The sequence below is a fragment of the Typopeltis vanoorti genome, chromosome 4 (assembly GCF_054136105.1).
Source record: "Typopeltis vanoorti isolate ZY-2024b chromosome 4, IOZ_Tvanoo_1.0, whole genome shotgun sequence".
Taxonomy (NCBI): Eukaryota; Metazoa; Arthropoda; class Arachnida; order Uropygi; family Thelyphonidae; genus Typopeltis; species Typopeltis vanoorti.
Window position 1 is genome coordinate 165,550,332 of NC_143552.1, and position 22,144 is coordinate 165,572,475.

Here is a 22,144-nt window from a genome sequence, read left to right on the forward strand (position 1 = left end):
GATCGACATAATGTTTCCTTTAGGAAATTTCTGTCTTCTTATTGGCCCATCAGGATTAATAGCCAATCACCTCCGTGCACATCCTGTCTTGACGCTCGCATGATGTGATATCTTTGACAAGTGTCTAAAAAAGTTTTGTGTTTTTGAGCACGAAAAAGAAATCAGTCCCCAAACGAAGCCAATCTTGTTAGGAGTGGCAGAGAACAGACACTTCGGAGGCTCCTCTGCGTGTTCCGTACTTCACTCGACACCAGACAGACGCCATGAAAGAAGGGAAATGGCCCTCAGGACTGCCATCTTTCCTGCCACAATTATACCGAAGCAAACATTGTTTGTTCCTCTGATTCCATAAAATGTGGCACTTAGTTAACTAGAAGAGACAAACCTACCGCGTCCTGCAGTCACAGGAGTTGACAAGAAAGATGAGATTACACAGCAACTGTCATCCATAGCTCCTCCCACTGGCCCAATATGGCGACAGGCCTGCACCTATGTACGGCCGTGACGGAAACTCTGTTGATAGATGTACGCCAATCATAACGTAGGGGAGTAGAATAGTCCAGGTAGGCGTTGCTAGCAATGGGTCTCCGGATGCTACTGCCACCAACGGAGAAAATTCGAACTTCAAAATGTTTGGAATTGGTTTGAAGTTTCGGTGAGCAGACGGAAGCCAAGGTGAGGCAAAAGGACTTTTAGATCGATGGGATGCACAAAAAAATAAAAGCGGCGAAAAAAAAAACATGAAAACAGCTTTTAGGGGATTTTTTAATGCTGTAAGCTAGAAAAGTAAGAGTTTTTTTAGAATTCACTGAAGTTATTAATGTTTTCTTGCTGACTTATGGTTGTAATTAACATTTTTAGTGTTGGTTGATTAGAATCCTAAACTTTGAAGGCGCAACGAAGGTACAGCAAGTGAGGAGTGGTTGAATGAGTTGCGTTTCCGACTTTTTCTGCCAACTGCATTCAAATACATCCCGATTAACATTGGCAAGGATCAGTATTGCAAGGGTTAATTGGCACAAATCCAAATAGTTGTGGAAATGATCGGAATGTTGTGTATATATTAATTAATTAGTGTAAGTAATTAATTTATTAAATTCCATGTCGTAAATCTGTTTATTCATTTGTCATGCTTATGTTTTTTTCTCGAATTCTAATGACCTTAGTATAAAAAATTCCCATCATTCATTCTTTATTTGATTTCGAATGTGATTTTTATTTATTCAGAAGTATTACATAAAGCAATAACATTAAAAAAACTGGCATAATAATGTGTAGAAATTAGAAATTCAACTAAAACTGACAGAGAAAAAAATCAATGATTGTCACTAAATTCGCTCGTTACTTTCATTAAGTGGAAATCCATTTTAGTAATAACAAGCACGAGGCCTGTCAACTCCACTTCAGTTTCAGTTAGAGAATCTTTCCTCAGAGAAAGTTTTTCTCTAAGGAGCATTATTCTGGATTCCTTTCATTAAACAATTGCCTGTTTAAATCCAGAATTGACACAAAGCGACTCTTAATGACGTACGTCCTGGCAGAGAATTGAACTTTGACGTGCGATTATCTTTGTATGTTTCTTGGGCGGCAGCTTTTTATACGACAATGTTGTGTTCCCTTTGTGAATGGAACAGCACAATCCGTGATTCGTGCTTGATAATAAAGCCACGAGAGGAAATCTTTATTCCAAGTTCAAAAATATTCTCTTCAGAAGTTTAATGGATCCAAATAGGAAATGCTTTAAGTAAGTGGCTCACAAACGTTTTACATCTGAGCCCCACCTGACAAGAGAAAACATTGTCAGCGAAAACACTATCAAAATAGAAGTCATACTAAGTTTGACGTTTTATTCAGTTTATTTTGTGTTTTCTACATACTATTTAACGTTTTTGACACAAAATAATTAAAGTATCACAATATTAGGCATACAATAAAAATTAGGTTTAACACTTGCAATTAACCAAAATATGTATTGAAATGAAACAATATTAAACTAACAAGGATTTAATTTTTCTCTGTAAAAATAATCAAACATTTAAATGCCAAAGTCTAATGTGATGGATGGGCCTGCTTTTGAGAACAAAGTTTATCAAAACGTGGTGTAATATCAAAAATGGCCACTCTAAGTTCTTTAACAATATTTAGTCTTGAACGATACTTTGGCTTCATAGCTGCCAAAACAGAAAAGCTTTCTCGCTTTCTGTCACACGCATTTTATAAGTGAGAGTGAAGAAAATAATTATTAGTTATTTTGAAATTCATGATAATTAAAACCTGTATCATCAAAAGTTTTTCTTTCTGTATTTTTCTTTGTTGTTATTTTGAAAACTGATTTAGGGTAAGAAAGGATGCCACGCCCCCTTTCAAGCTATTCGCGCCTCCCCTGAGGGTCGCGCCCCATAGCTTGAGAACCACTGCTTTAAGTAACTTTGCTACCAATTTTAAAATCTTTCAGGATTTCGAAACTCGAAGAAGTTAGTTTTGTGGGATCAGAGATAAGAAAATTAATCACAGATGAAGGATATGCATAAGGAATGACTACAAAATAATAACACTAATAATAATAATAATAATAATAATAATAATAATAATAATAATAATAATAATTTTTTTAAACATTTTTTTAACATTTTTATTATTTCTCAGATAAATTACATACATTATAAGAACAGAATTATGCATAACAAATACTTTCTCGTACATAAAGTTTTTTTTTAATTTTAATAATAACAATAACTGTTTACAACGTATATTATTATAATATTCATAATGATGATTATTACAGATGTTTTTTGCAATTTTACACTCTATATGTACAATATCAATGGATATATTCACTCTATATTGCATACTTTTGTTACAGTTATTACATATATTACATACATTGGTTTACATGTGATACGTACATTATATACATTTGGTTACATATGATACATCTTCGATGAGAACTAATTTCTCTGCTTTCATCCTCGAAGCTTATATGTAAGCTTACCTGAGGATGACACCAGTTGGTTATTATTTATTGTTTTTTTTTTTGCTGTGTTGGGAAGCTACGAAATCTATGATTGAGAAATTCGCGCGCAAGCGCACGCGCACACGCACGCACGCACGCACACACACACACACACACACACACACACACACACACACACACACACACACACACACACACACACACACACACACACACACACACACACACACACACACACACACACACACACACACACACACACACACACACACACACACACACACACACACACACACACACACACACACACACACTTTCTATTTTGAAGGTAGTTTGTGAACCACCTGTGAAGAGGCCCGTCTATTCCAACATGCCTCAGCTTTTCTAACAAGGTTTGATGTGTAAGTGTATCGAATGCTTTAGTTAGATCAATAAAGATTACCATAGCAATTTTGCTTTTGTCTAAGGCGGTATTAATTACATCTGCGAAGTCTTCCAAGAGAGATGTTGTTCCCTTATTTTTCTGAAAACCGTATTGTGTTTTGGGAATAATATGAAAGGTCTCTGTGTATATTGTGAGTTTCTTCAGTATGATCCTCTCCATAATTTGATTGATAATTGGTAATGTTGCTATGGGTCTGTAATTGCTGATTAAATTTCTTTTTCCTTGTTAGTATATGGATGTGATTATGGCGGTCTTTAGCATACTTGGGATCTGTCCTGTTTTAAATATTTTATTTATTAATTTTAGTAGGATAGAACTTAAACTAGTTGCATGTTGCTTTATATCTTTAGGTCTTATACCATCAATTCCTGGGCCTTTGTTTGGTTTGATTTGATGTATTGCAGAGAAAATTCTGCTTCTTTTATGGTTGGGAACCATAATGTCTGTTTTGATTGTGGTCCAAGTGGAGGGTCACGTTTTGTGATTGGGGGAATATTTCTGTGCAGTTCTTGGATGGAGTTTGCAAAGTATTGGTTAAAGTCATTTGCTAGTTGTTGGATAGGTTTTGCGTCTTTCATGAAGCTGTGTTTTATGGTTTCGGAGGCGGTGGTGTTGGGAACACAATCTAGCATCTCATTGATCAGATGCCAGGTTTGTTTCATAATTTGATTGATAATTGGTAATGTTGCTATGGGTCTGTAATTGCTGATTGAATTTCTTTTTCCATGTTTGTATATGGTTGTGATTATGGCGGTCTTTAGCATACTTGGTATGTGTCCTGTTTTAAATATTTTATTTATTAATTTTAGTAGGATAGGACTTAAACCAGTTGCATGTTGCTTTATATCTTTATATCTTATACCATCAATTTCTTTAGGTCTTATGCCATCAATAACCTCTGCACAAAACAACATTTCCTGTTGTTTTGTGCGGAGGTTAGTTTGTCTCTGTAGTAACTTCTTTTTGCATTTCTGATTTGTGTTGTAAGGAGATTCCTTGTTATCTTATATTCAGTTTTTAAAGCTGTGTTATTTGGATATCGCTTTAATTTTTTCCATAAATCGTCCTTTCTGTGTATTTCTAGGATTAAGTTTTGTGTTATCCAAGGATTTTGTGTTGTTTTTGAACGAATTCTGACTTTCTTTGTAGCTTTCTTATATATTTCCTCCAGTGTGAGTTTAATGTTGTTGTATAAGATATCTGCTGAATCTGATGCCAGTTGTTCCCAGTCTGTTTTTCTTATTTCATGGTTGACTGTTTCTTCGTCTATTATTGTTTTCTGTCGCTTTTCTTCTGTGGGACATTGCATGGGTATTGCCTTGGTGTGCAGGTTTAGAGCGGTGAAGTAATGGTCTGCCACTTTGCACTTTATGACTGATGCAGGGTAACTATTTGGTGGTGCTCGGACGTTTATATGATCTAGACAAGAGTCAGTGATAGTATTTCCGAATATTTCTTCTCTAGTACATGATGTTATTGTTGGTATTAGATTATAAATGGATAGCGTGTCTAGGTATTGTACAGTGTTGTTCTGGTTTTCGTTTGCAATATTTATGTTTATGTCGCCAATTATCATTAGGTGTTCGGTTGAGCATATTTCTTGGCTTGAAAGCCAGCAATTGAGTTCGTGCAAGAATTTTATCATGTTTAGGTTTGGTGGGCTGTAAATAGCATTTAGTATTATGGGGTGCTGTCTATTGGTGGTATTAGTGATTTCGAGGCAAAGAGTTTCAGCATGCTCAAACTGATAGGCCGTTTCTTTTGCTATTAATTTTTGTTTGATAAATATTAATATTCCACCCCCTCTTTTTGTTTGGCGGCATGATCTATGTTGTTGGAAGCCTGGAATTTGGAAAGCAGTCGCTTCGTCATTAGTTATGGATACTTCTGTAAGAATCAATATATCAATAATATCAGTGTAATTCCTCAGATAAGCCTGTAATAATAACCAATGTTTTCGGATGCTTCTGATGTTAATATGCAAGATTGAGAGACCTCTCGCTTAGTACAATTACTGATGTATTCTGGTGTAATTACATCTATCTGATAGTTCATATTCATTTTTGTTGTGTCGAGATCTTATTGAACTAAGTTGGAGTCTTTTCTGTCACTCTGGCAATCTATCTATATCTTCCGAGCTTTTTATTTGTATAGACTTTGAAGTCTGTGACTTTCTCAACAATATTTTGCCATCTTTGATCCTGAAAATTGATACTTTTTTTCTGTTTTTTCTTTTCTTGCTTGGTTCAAATGATTCTGATTGAAAGGTGTTAAATACTCGGAGAGAAAGAAATATAATAATAATAATAATAATAATAATAATAATAATAATAATAATAATAATAATAATAATAATAATAATATCCGCTGTATGTATTACAAGTTCGAACTTTTTTGGTGGGATGACATAAAAAATTAAATAATAAACAACCTCATACCTCATCAACTAAGATTCAAGTACGCTTACCAGAGAGAGAGAGAGAGAGAGAGAGAGAGAGAGAATAATTAGAGAAAAAAATATAATTGATCTTTTTTTTCTCCATTTGCATTACTTGCGTTTTTTTTAAATTAATTAAAAACTATACCACGCGATATAGTTGAATGCTAACAATGTCAAGTTCCTTCCTAATATCCTCATTCTGAACTTGGTCCTGACTTTGATGTCATCTGGTCACTCTGCTAATGTTTCTGTCTGCGGTCTCCGGTGTTTTGTTTTTAACCCAGTTTCCACATTCATAAATTAAGTATTTCGGCTAATTTCGCTTTGATTCTACATAAATTTATTCATCTGCTCTCAACCATACGATCTTCGTTTATTTCTTCAGCTTTTTCCATATTGACTTGACTACTTTCACTAGAAATTGTACCTAAATAAGGAAACGTGTTACTTCATTTAGAATTTCTCCCTTGCAGGCAAATGCAGGTGGAGCTTTCTATGACACTGCCTATTATCATGGTCCTCGTCTTTTTTAGTATTGATTTTCATACCAGATTTGTTACAGCTGTTATTTTATTTGGATAGTTTAACGCATCTTGTCCGTTGTAGACATTTTTTCTAAGGGGTTTTAGCAGATTGTTAGTGTTTAAAAATAAATTCATAAGTATTTTAGGCAAAATAATTTATTGCGTTTGGACACATGTTTAGTGGTGAGAATAAAATTTTGATAGCAAAATTCAATTTTCAATTCTTTTAAAGCTTGACGAGTTGGTGAATATCACCGTAGGGCAGAATGACGACGTCTATGTTTATTTATTTAAATTAAGCTGTATCAAAGATGACTCAACACTTTTATGCACTTATCATAAAATTAAGTAATTTTGAGAGCTTTGTATTTTATTAATATTAATTAATAACGACGTCTATGTTGTATTAATAATTAATAATAACATAGAAGTCGTTTATAAATTAAACTATTATTTTTCTTTTTACAGTAACTCAAATTAAATTTTATACTAAAATTTTATTTTATACAAAAAATTGCTTCATATAAAACGAATAACAGTTTTGATTGGGGATGGACCAAATTCCAGGATGAGTATGCGTCCAGTCACTTGCACCTAATTTCGATGTCCTCGATGCAAACTCAGTTGTTCACTAATTCTTGGAAATCACCAGCAATGTATTTTTTAAAATTAAAAATATAGCGCATGATCCTGAAACATCCTTGAATGCGAACAGTGTCAAATTTCTTTCTGATATCTTTACTTTCATACTATTTCGCTACTGATACCATTGTTCTTCCGCTAATTTTTTTTTTTTTCCAGAATGTTTGTAATCTTCAGTTTTTGAGCGACTGTCTTATTTGTAGACCGTCTCTCACAAATTAAAAATCCCTTTAAAAACAGTCTTGCGTTATTGCTAGTTTAGTTGTTTGGACTAACTTCTCTCTGATTTCACGTAAATTTCTTCGGTGCCTTGCTCATTTTCACAGCACTTTTACAACAATAATTATTAAATTGATGAAAATCCTGGAAAGTTGTACTGAATTTATTTAAGAGCATAACGTCATTTGCATAAAGTAAAGAGCTGAGTTGAATATTTCCGATTTTGATATTAGGTTAGTTTCGCTTTTCTTCATATGATCCTTAAAGACGACATGTGCTCGTAAGAGTGAACTTAGTGTGCATCCTTGTTTCACATTTCTTACATCTAACCATCTTCCTGCACCTCTTTCAATTCTTCCTCCTCGCTTAATATTTGAATTTTGACTGGTCCTGCTCGCTCGACATAATGTCCCATTTATACTATATAATTCATTCATTTCGTATGTGATTCAACGGCCGTGAGCCCCTTTTACGGAGAGGTACGGCACCACCTCAACCCCCCCCCCCCTATTTTTATCCAGGCTCAGGACCGGCATAGCTGACAATTCAGACCTATGGCTGGGGGGGGGGGGGGGATTGTCTTGAGTATTCCAAACTGGGGCCGGTTTGCCTGCTTGCGGGATGAAAACCTCCAGATAAACTGAGGGAAAAACCCTGCTGTCCACGCCCAAGACCGGCTAACTTAGCTATGGCTGAGGAAGCTCTTTAAGCTCCTCACGTCGTCGACGGGAATCGAACCTAGGACACTCCTTCCCCAGGCATATGGTTGGGAAGCGCACAGCCACTAGGTTAACCGCGCGGACTTACTATATAGTGGTGCATTTTGAACAGCTTTCCTCTTGGCGCCTTGTCATTATGGGTCCTCCAGATCTACAGAACTTAAAAATAAAGTATCAATTATTTTATCTTGTTATCCTGGAGAGTTTTAAAAATGGTATCAGGATAGGATCATACTTATATAATTTTAATTCTTTTCATTTTTTTTTATTATTATTATTTATCCAGCACGTGCTGAAAATTATGTTTTATCAAAATTATTCTGCTGACTGTCAAGAAAGTATGACAGAGACTCTAAGAAAATTCAGAGGCTGTAAGAAATTCCAGCGAATGGTACTTGCGGTATTAGCGATGTCCGTTATGTCCAAGCATAGCGTGACAGTTCTCCGAACTCACTAGGATGATCGTCAGTGAAAGAGGTTAAAGCTGGGGAGGGGAGGAGGGGGGGAGATGTAGTACGAAAAGTTACGAAACACAACCTTCAGAATTGCTTCGAATTATTTGCATCTATTCAAAGAAATGTGTCAGTGCTAAGGAAGTATCATTTCATAGGTCAGGGCTGTCCAAAGCACTGCTCACTGGCCGCATGCGGCCCGCGGTGCGATTTTGTGCGGCCCGCTTGTGGGTTTTGATTTTCACGAGCTAAAAAATAAAATAACAATTTGAACCTAATGCGTATTAGATATTTTAATTCTATCACTAATCAATAATCTCGATGTTGTTAATTTTATTTGGTGTTTTTATAATCATTTTATAATCAATGTATCACTATATACCTGAAAAACACTAATATTTGAAAAACACATCTAATGTTTTTCAAATATTAGATGTGTCATAGAAGCGTTCTTACACTGTTTTGTTCCAACGTTCATGCTCCGAGCGCTCACGGGGAACGTGAGCGCGCGATTGGTGCGCGATTAGTATTGTTCGTTAGTTCAGCTTTTGAGGTTGTCGCTGCTGCTCATCAAATTACTAGATATGCATTGTGATGCGACCCTCAGATTACCTAAGGTTGGACAGCTCTGTCATAGGTGATCATAGGTATCAATAAATAAAGACTGGTTTGTATATTGGGTATTCCGTGTTTTTTTTTTTTTTTTTTTTTTTTGTGTTAAATGCATTTGTCAACCTTTTGATAGATTTGTTGTGGCAATAATAAATGTTGGTCTTTCTTCTCACTCACAGTGCAACAGTTTATTTCAAATTCAAAAACCTGTGATGTTTAGAATTACTCTACAAATAATGCAAAGTTCACTTTTCATCGCATAAATAAATTTTTAGTGAAGAATAAAATAAATAATTAAAATTCCTGTGAGTGCTTTGCATCGCTTTTTGACACTGTTCAGCTGGTAGCGCGTTATAAAGTTGACAGATGCCGTAGGCTTTACGAAGAGAGTGTGGTCTGGTTGATGGGCGAAGGTATGGTGATGACCCAGGCTTTTCATTTATTTATTTTTTTTTTTATATGATCTCATAAAACAAAGGCGAGTGTTTATTTGTCCAATATAGAAATTTGCGCCAGAGGGAACTAACAGGACGAAGCCATGATGCATACCTCCAGAAGCAGTTTACCTAACAATTCCATGGCTGTGTTACTCACTATATTTAGCTTTTGCTTATATTACAAGAACCACTGCTGTAATTTTTTTTTGTTTTGTTTTCTCTCTTTTCTCATTTCTTTATATTTTTCTTCTTCTGTTGTTTCGTTAATAAATAAGTGAAAATTTTCTTATGGCATAGCAATTTTTTTCTGTTTATATTACTTCTCAAAAGACGTACTTAACATTTTTTATATAATAATAATAATAATTTTTATTTTATTTTATTTTTTATAACAATGAAATTCGTACAAATTTTCCTTTTTTTCCCCTTTCTGTATAATGTATTAATAACTGTTACTGTAATTGGTAATTTATAGTTGAGGTTGAATAACATTGTGTTTTTACAGCATTTATACAATAACAACGAGTTATATATATTTATTATTTTTGATTTAATGTATTTAAGCGCTGTAACTGCTGCACAGAAACACACAACACTTAAAGTCTGCAAAACGATAGCCAAACCTAAGCTATTATATGGAAGTGAGATCTGGACCTTCGGAGAAAGAGATATGCACAGAATTCAGGCAGCAGAAATGAAATTCCCTAGAAAAACAGAAAAACTAACCCTATTAGATAAAAAAAGAAATAGTGAAATAATTAAAAATCTTAAAATTAATTCCATAACAAACTCAGTGATTAAATATAGGAAAACCTGGGTAGACCATCTAGCAAGAATGCAGAGAGAAAGATTACCAAAAAAGATCTTAAGACATAAGCCGAGAGGAACAAGAAATAGGGGACGACCAAGAAGAAGGACTGAGTCCGGAACAGGCCACTTGGCCTAGAACCTGGATAGGAAGAAGAAGAACTGCTGCACTTAAATGTAATATATGGATTTTTGTTGTTGTTGATCTTGGAGGAGATGTAATTTCTCATATTTCATTCTCGAAGCTTATTTATTAAGCTTATCTGAGGATGATAATAAATAAATAAATAAACTCCGTGTGATGATACAGCGTTCACCCTTTTTACGGGAGTTCACGGTACCATCTAGTCCCCCCAAATTTTATCCGGGCTCCGGAACCGGCATAGCTGACGAATCAGACCTATGGCTGGGCAACATTCCTGACTGTAATCCGTGTGTGTTCACTGCACCGGTTTGCCTGCTTGCAGGATGAAAAATACCAGATAAACTGGCGGAAAAAACCCTGCTGTCTACGCCCAAGACCGGCTAACTTGGCTATGGAAGATCCTTGAGCTCCTCACGTCGTTGACGGGAATCGAACCTAGGACACTCCTTCCCCAGGCATATGGTTGCGAAGTGCAAAGCCACTACGCTAACCACGCGGACATGATAATAATAATAACAGAAAAATATACTCTGAAGTTACATGATATTCCTTTACTGCCACTGACTGTAATGAATTCAAAATCAACGTTTCCGAAACTTTTTTGGCCCCGTATATCTTTGAACTCGATCGAGCGATCAAGAGAAGAAATCCCTTATAAATAAAAGTATATTACCAAAACTATGCAAAACTTATATTAGAAAGCTCATTGCTTTATTTATATTAATCATCATCATCATCATCATGCGTATCAAGGATTTAGACCTAGCCGGCCTTAGAAATCATCGTTGAATCTCTGAAAAGGACGTCCTGGTTTTCTTTTTCCTAATGGCTTGTACTTTAAGGCTTGTTTTGGTAATCTTTCTGTTTTCATTCTTTGAACGTGTTCCATCCATTTATGTTTATATTTTTTAATTTTTTCAATTACTGGTTCTTGGTTTAATTCTTTCATAATATCTTCGTTTCTTTTGTGATCAAATAGGGTATACTTGGCAGTTTTTCTCATAAACTTCATTTCTGCTGTTGTTAATCTTTGTTTGTCTTTTTGTTTTATTGTCCAGATTTCGCTTCCATACATTAAGACTGGTAGGGCTAATGTATTGTATACTTTTAGCCTGGTTTGTTTTTGAACTAGGTTTGGTTTAAATATAGAGTTAATTACTCCTGTTATTTTTAAATATTTTGCAATTTTTATGTTTATATCTTTTTCATTTTCATAAGTGATCATACATCCTAGGTAGTTAAATTAATTCACCTGTTCTAAGATCTTGTTATCTATTACTATTTTAGTTTTTGCTGGATCTTGTCCTTTAAAGGACATAGTTTTTGATTTTTCCGTTGATATTATCATACCATAATCTTTGGATATCTCATTTAGATTTAAAATAGCTTTCTGTAAGTTATCTTCAGAATTTGTAATTATTATTTGGTCGTCGGCAAAGAGGAGAGTGTTTAAGTTAACTGTAGGAGAAAGTTTAATTCCTTGATGTAAATTTTTATTCCATTTTATTATTATTTCATTTAAGTAGATATTAAAAAGAGTTGCTGAGTGGGGACATCCCTGTCGGACCCCTTGGTTTATCTCTCTCGTATATGATAGCTCGTGATTTAATCGTATTTGTATTTGATTATTTTCATATATACTTGTGATAGCTTTTAGGATATTATTTGATATTTGTCTTTCTTTTAATATGTTAAATAATATGTTTCTTTTATCTTTGTCAAATGCTTTTTCAAAGTCAATAAATGCAATATGTGTTTCTAAATTATATTCTCTTCTTTTCTCTATTATTAATTTTAGGTAGAAGGCTGGGTCTACACATGATCGTCCTTTTCTAAATCCATTCTGTACTTCTAGAATAAAGTTTTCGGAATATTTTATTAGTTTGTTATTTAAGATTCTGCTATATATTTTGTAACAGGAATTTACTATACTGATACCTCTATAGTTTTTAGGGTCATCTCTATTACCTTTCTTAAAGATAGGAACCACAATTGCTTTTTTCCATTCTATTGGGGGGGGGGGATACCAGTTGAGTAAATTTTATTTAAAAATAATAAGAATCTTTCTTTGAATCTTGTTCCTCGTGTTTATATAGTTCTGAACCTAGCTTATCTTCTCCAGGTGATTTTCCGTTTCTTGTTTCTTTCAGGCTGATTTCTAATTCTTCTTCGGTTATTTCCTTTTCATTTTCGTTATTTGTTTGCCAGTTGTCTTTTTTAAAATATTTGTCTGTCCACAGTTCTGTGTAATAATTTAGAAATTCTTCTAATTTCAATTCAGTGTTTAATTTTATGTTTTCTTTGGTATCTGCATTTAAGTGTTTCAAAATCTTATATACATTGGGTCTTATTTTATATAAATCATGTTCTAAATTAGAAACAAATTTATTCCATGATTCTCTATGTCTTTTTCTGACTTCTCTTTTAGCTATGGCTCTTATTCTTTTATATTCTATTTCATCTTCTAATCTTTTACTGCTTAACCATTTATGATAGGCTTCTTTTTTCTTTTTGATTATTTCTTTGATTGTATCATCCCAGATCTTCAGTTTTTTTCTTTTATTGAATTTTTTGGTCTTTCCTAAGCTTTCATTTGCTGCTGCATTTAGTATCGTTTTTATATTAAGACATGCTATTTCTATTTCTTCATTTTGTTTTATTTTATCTAGATATTGGTTAATTCATTGTAACATTTGTTTATGTACATTGTACATAAACAAATGTTTCAATTTTTCTTTCTGTTCTTGTTACTTGTAGCCATTTAGGAGTTAATCTTAATTTTATTTTAACAAGGAAGTGGTCACTGCTTATTTCATATCCTCTGTGAACTCTAACATCTAGTGAAAATTTTGATGTCTTTTCATTTAATATGAAGTAATCTAATATTGATTTCCATCCTCTTGCTGCCCAAGTATATTTATGTATGTCTTTATGTTTATAGAAGAAATTCATTATTTTTAGGTTATTATAAACTACAAAGTCAATCAATTTTTTACCATTTCTGTTTAGAGTGTGTTCCCCATGTATTCCTATATTATTATTAATTTTCGTGTTTCCAATTCTTGCATTTAAGTCTCTGCTAAAATTACGTAATTATTTTATTTATTTTATTATATATGTTTTTTTAGCTGATTATAAAAATTAATATTATCCTGTTCTCTTCCTTCTTCTGAGGCATATAAACCAATTATTGTTAAATAGCCTCTATCTATTTTTATTCTAGCTTCTATTATTCTTTCATTCCATAATTTATAATGTTTTAACTGTTTTGAAAGGGAGTTATGAATTCAAATCATTCATGACCGCTTGTGCTCTTTGGTCTCTGTCGACTCCACTGTATATCACATTAAAATTTTCAGTTCTCATAGTTCCTTTTAATTTCTTTTTTGTTTCAGTGATTACTGCTATTTTAAAATTTCTTTCATTTAATAACTGGTCTAATTCTATTTCTTTATATGCTATTCCTCTTGCATTCCAGTTTGCTATGTGTATTATATTTTGTCGTTTCCATTTTTGTTTTACCTTTTCCATTCCAGGGTCGTTTCCCTTAGATTCAATCCGATTATCTTTTTCTGTCAGCTTACAAGCAGGATTATGTTCTCCATGTCAGGGGACTAGCCTTACGATGGAATAGTTCAGTGGTAGGGCTGCTACCTTAGGGCTTCTGAACTAGCCTTCTTCCGAATTTAAACCCATAGGAGGAATAGGGTATATTGAAGTGGAAAGAGTAGATTATACAAGAATTATAGTAAGGTTTATAGAGAGGGCATAGTTGTAAGGCCAGAAATTTATATTAATAAAGAACCTATATATATTTATTTATATATTGGTTCTACACTGATTCCTATCTTGTACATCTCCGAAGATCTGTTGCCTGTCTAGTGTCGAATGTCATTCGTATAGTGATGTCTTGGTCGGTTTCTTCTTCTTCTTCCTCATTGTATTATTCCTAGAGCATCATGGCAGTACACTTAAGGGAAAAGCGAGATATAGATCAGGCTAGGACCCCTTTTCTCTGGTGAACAAAATAAACAGTAATCCTCAGTGATGATATCGTTGCAAGCTTCAGTAACATGATGTGCATTCAATGTTTTTAGAGATATAATATACTGCTGCGTGTGTGTGTGTGTGTGTGTGTGTGTGTGTGTGTGTGTGTGTGTGTGTGTGTGTGTGTGTGTGTGTGTGTGTGTGTGTGTGTGTGTGTGTGTGTGTGTCCTTACCCATGAAAGATGTGCCTGCTAAGGTTCATGACATCACTAAAACCTGCTCTGGAAGCCAAACAAGAACTCTTTAAAGCCACTTCAGGCCTCCAACATGTAGAATAGCGGTCTCATGCGTGGAGATGAAATCTTTTGACAGTCTCTCTGATTTTTTTTTTGAATAATGTAAATTTGTCATTGACATCGTGTGATAGTTTCTTGTTAAAGCAGCAGAAATGTATTCACAATCATAAATTCAGCGCTGAACATTTTCTGTACGCAACTGTTTACATACGATTACAAATTGGAACTGTGCGTAAACAATTTTAAGAAGACCCCCTAAAGCTTATTTGATGTAGTATGGAATGTAAACTAACAACAGTTTTCGTTTAAACGAGTTCAGGGTTTAATGCTGCTTTCAACTCTGTTATAATTACGTTTTTGTTAGGGGAAAAAAAGTATTTTTTTCTTCGTGTTTTTGCAAACGATGGTGAAATAAAAACGTATGAAATGAGAATTTTGTCTTGAACGTGATAGGTACCTTTCAAATATCCAGTACGAAATCTCTAACATCTACCTGGTTAATGGGGATGAATTTTGCTTGATTGAGTCGTCTGAAGAGCGACAAGTGTTCCGATTGTTCTTCATTACAAAGCAAAACTTTTTTTAAAAAAATTCGATAACAAATATAATGTATTTCAAAATAAAACAAAATACTGTGTTAAGTATCTAAAATATGAACTTGAAGTATCCAATGTAAAGTGAAACACTGGAAGTGATACTTGAGATTCTTCAAATGAACTCTGTAAATTAGATCTCTAATGTTAATATATCGCATTTAGTAATTTTAAAACCTCAGTTTTACTATTATTTTATTCCCTGTCCGAATATTAAGCAAATTGACGAAGTTGATTCATGCAAAATATCGACACAGGATGCACTTTGGGTTGCAAAAATTATCTACGCGTGTCCATGTTGATCTGAGATATTACAAGCCAGTGCAACCAGAGGGCATTGGGTAATAGAAAATCAAGGAAGCACATATTTAAGACTATGCAGATGTCAACTAACTGGAAATTTCTTTAGAGTTCCACTGAAATGTTATTGAAGGTTGTCATATTGATAAGTCCAGTAAGTCCATTGTTGAGATCGGTCCTTTCACTGTTGTCCTTTTCGTCGCAGCCGTTATAGTCAACTGCATTGGAACTGAGACAGTGAGGAAAAGCGATTAAAGTAATGCCGACCTGGTTGGCCGAGTGGTTAGTGTATCCGCTCTCCAGCCAAAAGGCTGCGGGTTCGAATCCCGCCATGGGCATGGATATTTGTGATTGTCTGTGAAAAATACTAGTGGTGGTGGTGGTGGACAGTAGATGGCGTTGGTGTAGATGATGATGTTGTAGTTGATGTATTGCGTGGTGAAGACAGAGAATTGTAGAGCAGGTGCCCTCCATCGATGAGTCTTTGGACTCCCTGGAGGTGTCACGTAATAATAATAATAACATTAGCCATCAATCAGTTTGTTCCTGGCTGGCCAAATGGACTCTCCGCTCTCCTCCCAAATCCCACTGTGGGCGTGGATGTTTATGAATGTTATTAGTGGAAGATGAATTCATCGAGTCTTGTGAGACGACAATCTCTCTTATTGGAGGCCTGAAGTGGCTCCTCTAGAGCCGAGAGTCTCCTGATTATGGCCCCCTTAGCCCATCCACCCACTGCTTCCCTACTACAGGAACGTTTTCAATATTTTTATTTATTTTTATTTATTTATTTTTTTTTTTGCAGGTTCCCGATTTAGTCGATCTTTAGCACAGGCAAATAGGGTTGTAATCTCGAAATTCAAAAAAATCGACCGTAGTATTCAAGCTCTTTTAGATAATGATATATGGTGTTGTGGTTAAGGACCACGAGATGGCGGCAGTTGTCTATCGTACTTTTCTCTCCGAATAATATGAAATCATTGATAGCCTTGGGTCAGCTATCAGTGACTGCAGTAGGTTGCCTACAGATTTTCAGAAGTTAGGGCTAAATCGCCTCGCCTACTCCGTTTAGGGAATAAAAGGCGTTAGAGGATTTATTCATTGTAAATACACTCTCGTGCCCTTCAAACTTAAAGTTACTTAGGTTCCATGTCCGTTTACATTATGTAATTTGAAAATAAATAAATATTTAAGAAGAGGCTAAGAAATATTGTTCAATGCAAACATGGTGATAAACAATTCAGACAAAATTTAGATGATTTTTGTCGTCTTCCACTACGCGACTGCCATCTCCCTGATAGCGGAGTCCTGACGTTCCTTCGAACAAATTGTGTTTAGTCTCCAGAGCACGGTTTCCAATTAATCTCACCCCGCGAACTCACAAAGGTTATAGACAAAGGTTATATTGTACTAATATTATATGAGAGATGTCTGTAACAGTCGTGGGAGGGATTAAGGTGAAAATCTAGGCAAAATTCAGGATCATATATATTGGAAAAAAACAAAGAAAGAAAGAAAGTAGTACACGTAGTGTATCAAGTTATGCACTTAACTGCATGGAATTAAACTATTTGAACTTCAGTTCAAAATACATTTTCGATGACCTCATTAAAAGTTCCTTAGCACAGACAAAACGTATGTGGACTAAGCAGTCGTTCTCATCCTTCGCCTCTCTAATAAAGATCCGTGTTTTCTCAGAATTTAAACCCGATACCGTGACACAAATATTTACGAGTTAAATTGTTTGTTTAGTTATGAGCGACATCAAGACAAATAAAGTCCTAGAAAAAAGTCAGAATACTGCAAGTAGCTCGAAATAAAAACGCGAGCTTCATCCAAGGCTCACACTGAAGACCGCAACTACAAAACAACCTCTCAACAAATCCAAGGACTTCGAAAGCTCTCTCTCTCTCTCTCTCTCTCTCTTTCTCCCTTTCTCTCTCCCTCTCTCTTCACACACACACACACACACACACACACATTTACACCATTACTAACTTTCTGTCTACAAGTTTCCTCCAAATCAGTCTATTATCTGTCAAGACACCAACATTATCAGATCTTATATTTCTCTCTTCTAAGGCACTTTTTACTGTATCAATCCACCTATATCTTGGCCTTCCTCTAAGTCGTTTTCCTTCCAACCTGGCAGAGAACACTTGTTTTGCTAATCTTTCCTCTCCCATTCTGCTTAAGTGACCATACCACCTGAGATTAGCTCCGCTAACACATTCCTGGATGCTAACAACGTCAAGTTCTTTCCTAATATCCTCATATTTAATATGATATTGCCATTGATGCCATCTGTTCATGCCTTCTAATCTTTCTCAGGACTCTCATATCTGCGGTCTCTAGTCTTTGGTCAAGTGTTTTACTTCTGACGCAGCTCTCAGATCCATAAGTTAAAACTGGTTTGAACACTGTCTTGTATACAGCTAATTTAGTGTTCCGACTAATTTCTCTCTTATTCCATATGAATTTATTCAATTGACTTCCCACCATACCAGCTTTGTTGATTCTGTTGTCTATTTCCATATTTAATTTACCATCTTCACTAAAAATCGTTCCTAAGTAGCTGAAATGTTTTACTTGTTCCACAGATTCTCCATTCACAACACAGTTGACATTTTCAATGATTCTGCCTATTTTCATTGTCTTTGTCTTTTTATTGCTGACCTTCATACCATATCTATTACAACAGTTATTCAATTTAGTCAGGGAATCTTGCAGACTTGTAGCGGATTTATTTAGAAGTATAACATCATCTGCATAAAGCAAAGAGCTGAGATTAACATCTCCAATTTTGACATCATCAGATTTAATACCACTTTCCTTCATAATGTGATCCATATAGATAATGAATAACCAATCCTAAAAGCCAAATCCCAAAACACACCGCAACTCAACAACAACAACAATGGATGGTTTATTTCTGCCCTATCTCTTTTTTCCTCATTGGATACTGTTCCATTAAATTGGCATTGATCATTCCTTCACCTTTTGCTAAGCCTATGATGACATGATTACTGATCTTTTACAACATATACAAATATAAATGCAATTAGTGCACCAACATCTGCATTGATATTGGAATTACATTTTAACATTTATTTTAGCATTTACATTAAAAAGTTAAGTATTTTTCATAATAAAACAAATATTTTCTTATTCAGATAGGAACAGATGCCAGTAGAATAAGTTGAACTATTCATTTTTTTTAATGATGCTAATCTTTCTCGATCTTCTGGAATATTTACAAACACGTGAATATCTTGTAAATACTGTGTGTAAAATGAATTAAAATGCAACATTCTTAAGATGCTTATACTATTCATAGGTAAATTCCTCACTGCAAAATGGCATCACCTGTTGGGGCGGAGGCTATTATAATAATCTGCTTCCATTTAATAAGAATACAAAATAGAATAAAGCCATAACTACTACCGATTTCTCACATTCAACCAATGATCTGTATGTCGTTCATAATATTCTGCCAGTTCAGAAACTATATCTCTATGGTTGTCTGTTATATGTAAAAAGAAACACTGAAAGTTTCTTGGTATATAATGTAGACTATGGATTACGCTGTCGTCGAAACATGCTGGTTGTACCCAAGGCAAACATAGAACATTTTCATAAATCCTTCGAGCACCTAGCGACAAGCAGCTACAATAAACTTCCAAATGAAATTAAATCTATAACCTCAGAATATGCATACAGAAAAAGATTGAGAGACTACCTCATGGGATTAAAGAACTTTGACAATTACTTTAAACGTATAGTATAAGGGATCATTATAACTCATATATCATAACCAATTAAGGTATTGATTTAGAAATTGGTTCATTCAATTAGGTATTAATATAATATATTAACATGTGCATCATAATAACCGGTAAGGTAGCCCTCATAGATGCGGACTCTCAGTGACTGTTTTTGAGCTAATTACTTCTCTAATAACCAGAATGGCTACGGACCTTGGTTACACATAAATACATAAACTAACTTACATTATCACTAAAACTAGTAACTTATTATAAACTACGAAACCATTCGAAATATATATATATAAATATATATATATATATATTCGAAATATATTCTACTCAGCTTGCATATGAGAAAACTTTTTATTAACTATAATAGAATAATAGCCAAAAATAAGTCTTAGTACCAACAGAATATGATAGTAATACTTGAATTTTATTCTATAATACTGTACTGTACATTGAATTGTATTGTGAAATATTGTATATTGAATTATACAAGTGGAATAGTACAATATGTATATCTTGTATACGTGATGTGAATAAACTTTTTTTTAAAAAAAAACTGTTAATTAGAGATGTGTAATGATATTCATCAGTAGCTTTAACAGGCAGCTAAGCGCCCACGGCCTTCCAAGTATCCTTGGACTTCCCAAGCGAAATAAGAGGATAAGGCGGTTACCCTCTGCCTCTAAGTGTTTTTTGACTATAGATCTGTGTGTGTTCACAGGCTGGTTTGCCTGTTCGAGGGACGAAAAACCCGAATTTCAGGGTGCAAAAACCCTGTACTACCTCCGTATTAGACCGGCTAATCCACCTTTAGTCGAAAGAAATCAGATAAGGTTCCTCACGAGATGGACTGGAATCGAACCCAGGTCTTTCCGACCAAAGTGTTTCGTCTATACCGACTGAGCTGCGGAGGCGCGCAATGATATTGCAATGACATTTGAATATTTATAGGGAACAGTACAATGAATATTCATATTAATATTGCTTAGCAACATCATATTTGTATTGCACATTTGCAAAATATTAACGGCATCAAGTTCAGGCTAAGTGAACGGTTTTTATAAATCTTTTTCCACTATTTTTTTTTTATGTGTGCAACAGTATTCGGTATTCTGCTAATTATAATCATATTTTTAACAATACATGAAGCAAATACTTGTGAGATAAAAAATCATAAAGTCATCATACTTATTTATAATATGATGACTTTATGATTTTTTATCTCACAAGTCCTTCGGTTCATTTTGACCTATGATTTTGCTGTTATCATAGTTCAAAATGAACACTATTTTCACACTTTATGTTTTTAAATGAAGATAATTGCCGGCCTGGTTGGCCGAGTGGTTAGGGCATCCGCTCCTCTCCACCCAAAAGGCTGCGGGTTCGAATCCTGGCATGGATGTTTGTGATTGTCTGTGATACTAGTGGTGGTGGTGGTCGGCGGTAGATGGCGTTGGTGTAGATGGTGAAGGTAGTTGCGGTTGGTGAAGAGGAAGAGTTGTAGAGTAGCTGCCCTCCCTCGATGAGTCTTTGGACTCCATGGTTGGCCGAGTTATGTAATAATAATTCGAGGCGATATAGTCCTGCTGACTTAAAATTAAATTAAACTGTTATGAAGAGAGTCTGATATATCCTGTTTATGACGTTCGGTTTTATTTCCCATTTTTTTAATGAATAGAATGATGTTGATCTTGTTTATTGTGTGGTGTCTGTGTTTTGTAACGTTGTGGGCGGACTGCTACTTCTCTACTGTTTCTGTGCTACTTCTATGCTCAGCTTCCGCAGTTCGTGTTGTGGTGTTCTCTATCTGGTTACGTATATTTTAGGTTATGTGGCAGGTATGTATGTATATATATATACCTACCACATAACCTGCCACAAAATTTATGTGGTAGGTATATATATATATATATATATATATACCTACCACATAAATAAAGCACATATATATATATATATATATATATATATAGAGAGAGAGAGAGAGAGAGAGAGACTGTACAGTATGAGCTATTGCAACGCCTGGTTGTATGAAGAGTTGTGGTATAATCAGGTATTAGGGGTAAGCGTTAATTAAGCAGTTTTTTTATTAATGAATAGTAAGTTTATTTACTTACTTTATTTTATTTACTTTATTATTATTATTATTATTATTATTATTATTATTATTATTATTATTATTATTATTATTATTATTATTATTATTCGTTTAGTAGTTTATTATCTTTTAAATAAAGCACATGTATATAGAAAAATCATGAGGAATTCCTATCATTTACAGTGATGAATATCCCCACATATGTTCGTTCCTACAGCCCACGCGTGCAATATACAGCTTAACTTAATAATTTTTCCTTTACATACTTAATTTGAAATTGTTATTTATTGTACAGTTTGCACGAATAAATAATATACAACAGAATTTTAAGTATAGAATAAAATAGAGAAAAAGAGAAGAAAAAAAAAAGAGTGAACGAGAGGGGGGAGAGAGAAAGAGAAAGAGAGAGGAGAAATTCGAAGAGAAACTAACGAGCCGGTAAAGGAAATAAATAATCGAAATACAAGCATCATGGTATAAAATAAAGTGGCGACGAACACGAATATTTGAAGTGATCTTTGGTAAACCGTTAATGTAAAAAATCAGATACTAAATGAACAGATTCTTATCTAATAAAGGAGGTATAATTGCATTCACTCCGAGGCTAGAATAAGAAACAAGGGGGGGGGGGGGGAAATGGAATGAGAAAGAGTGTGGGAGGAGAAGAGTAGGATTACG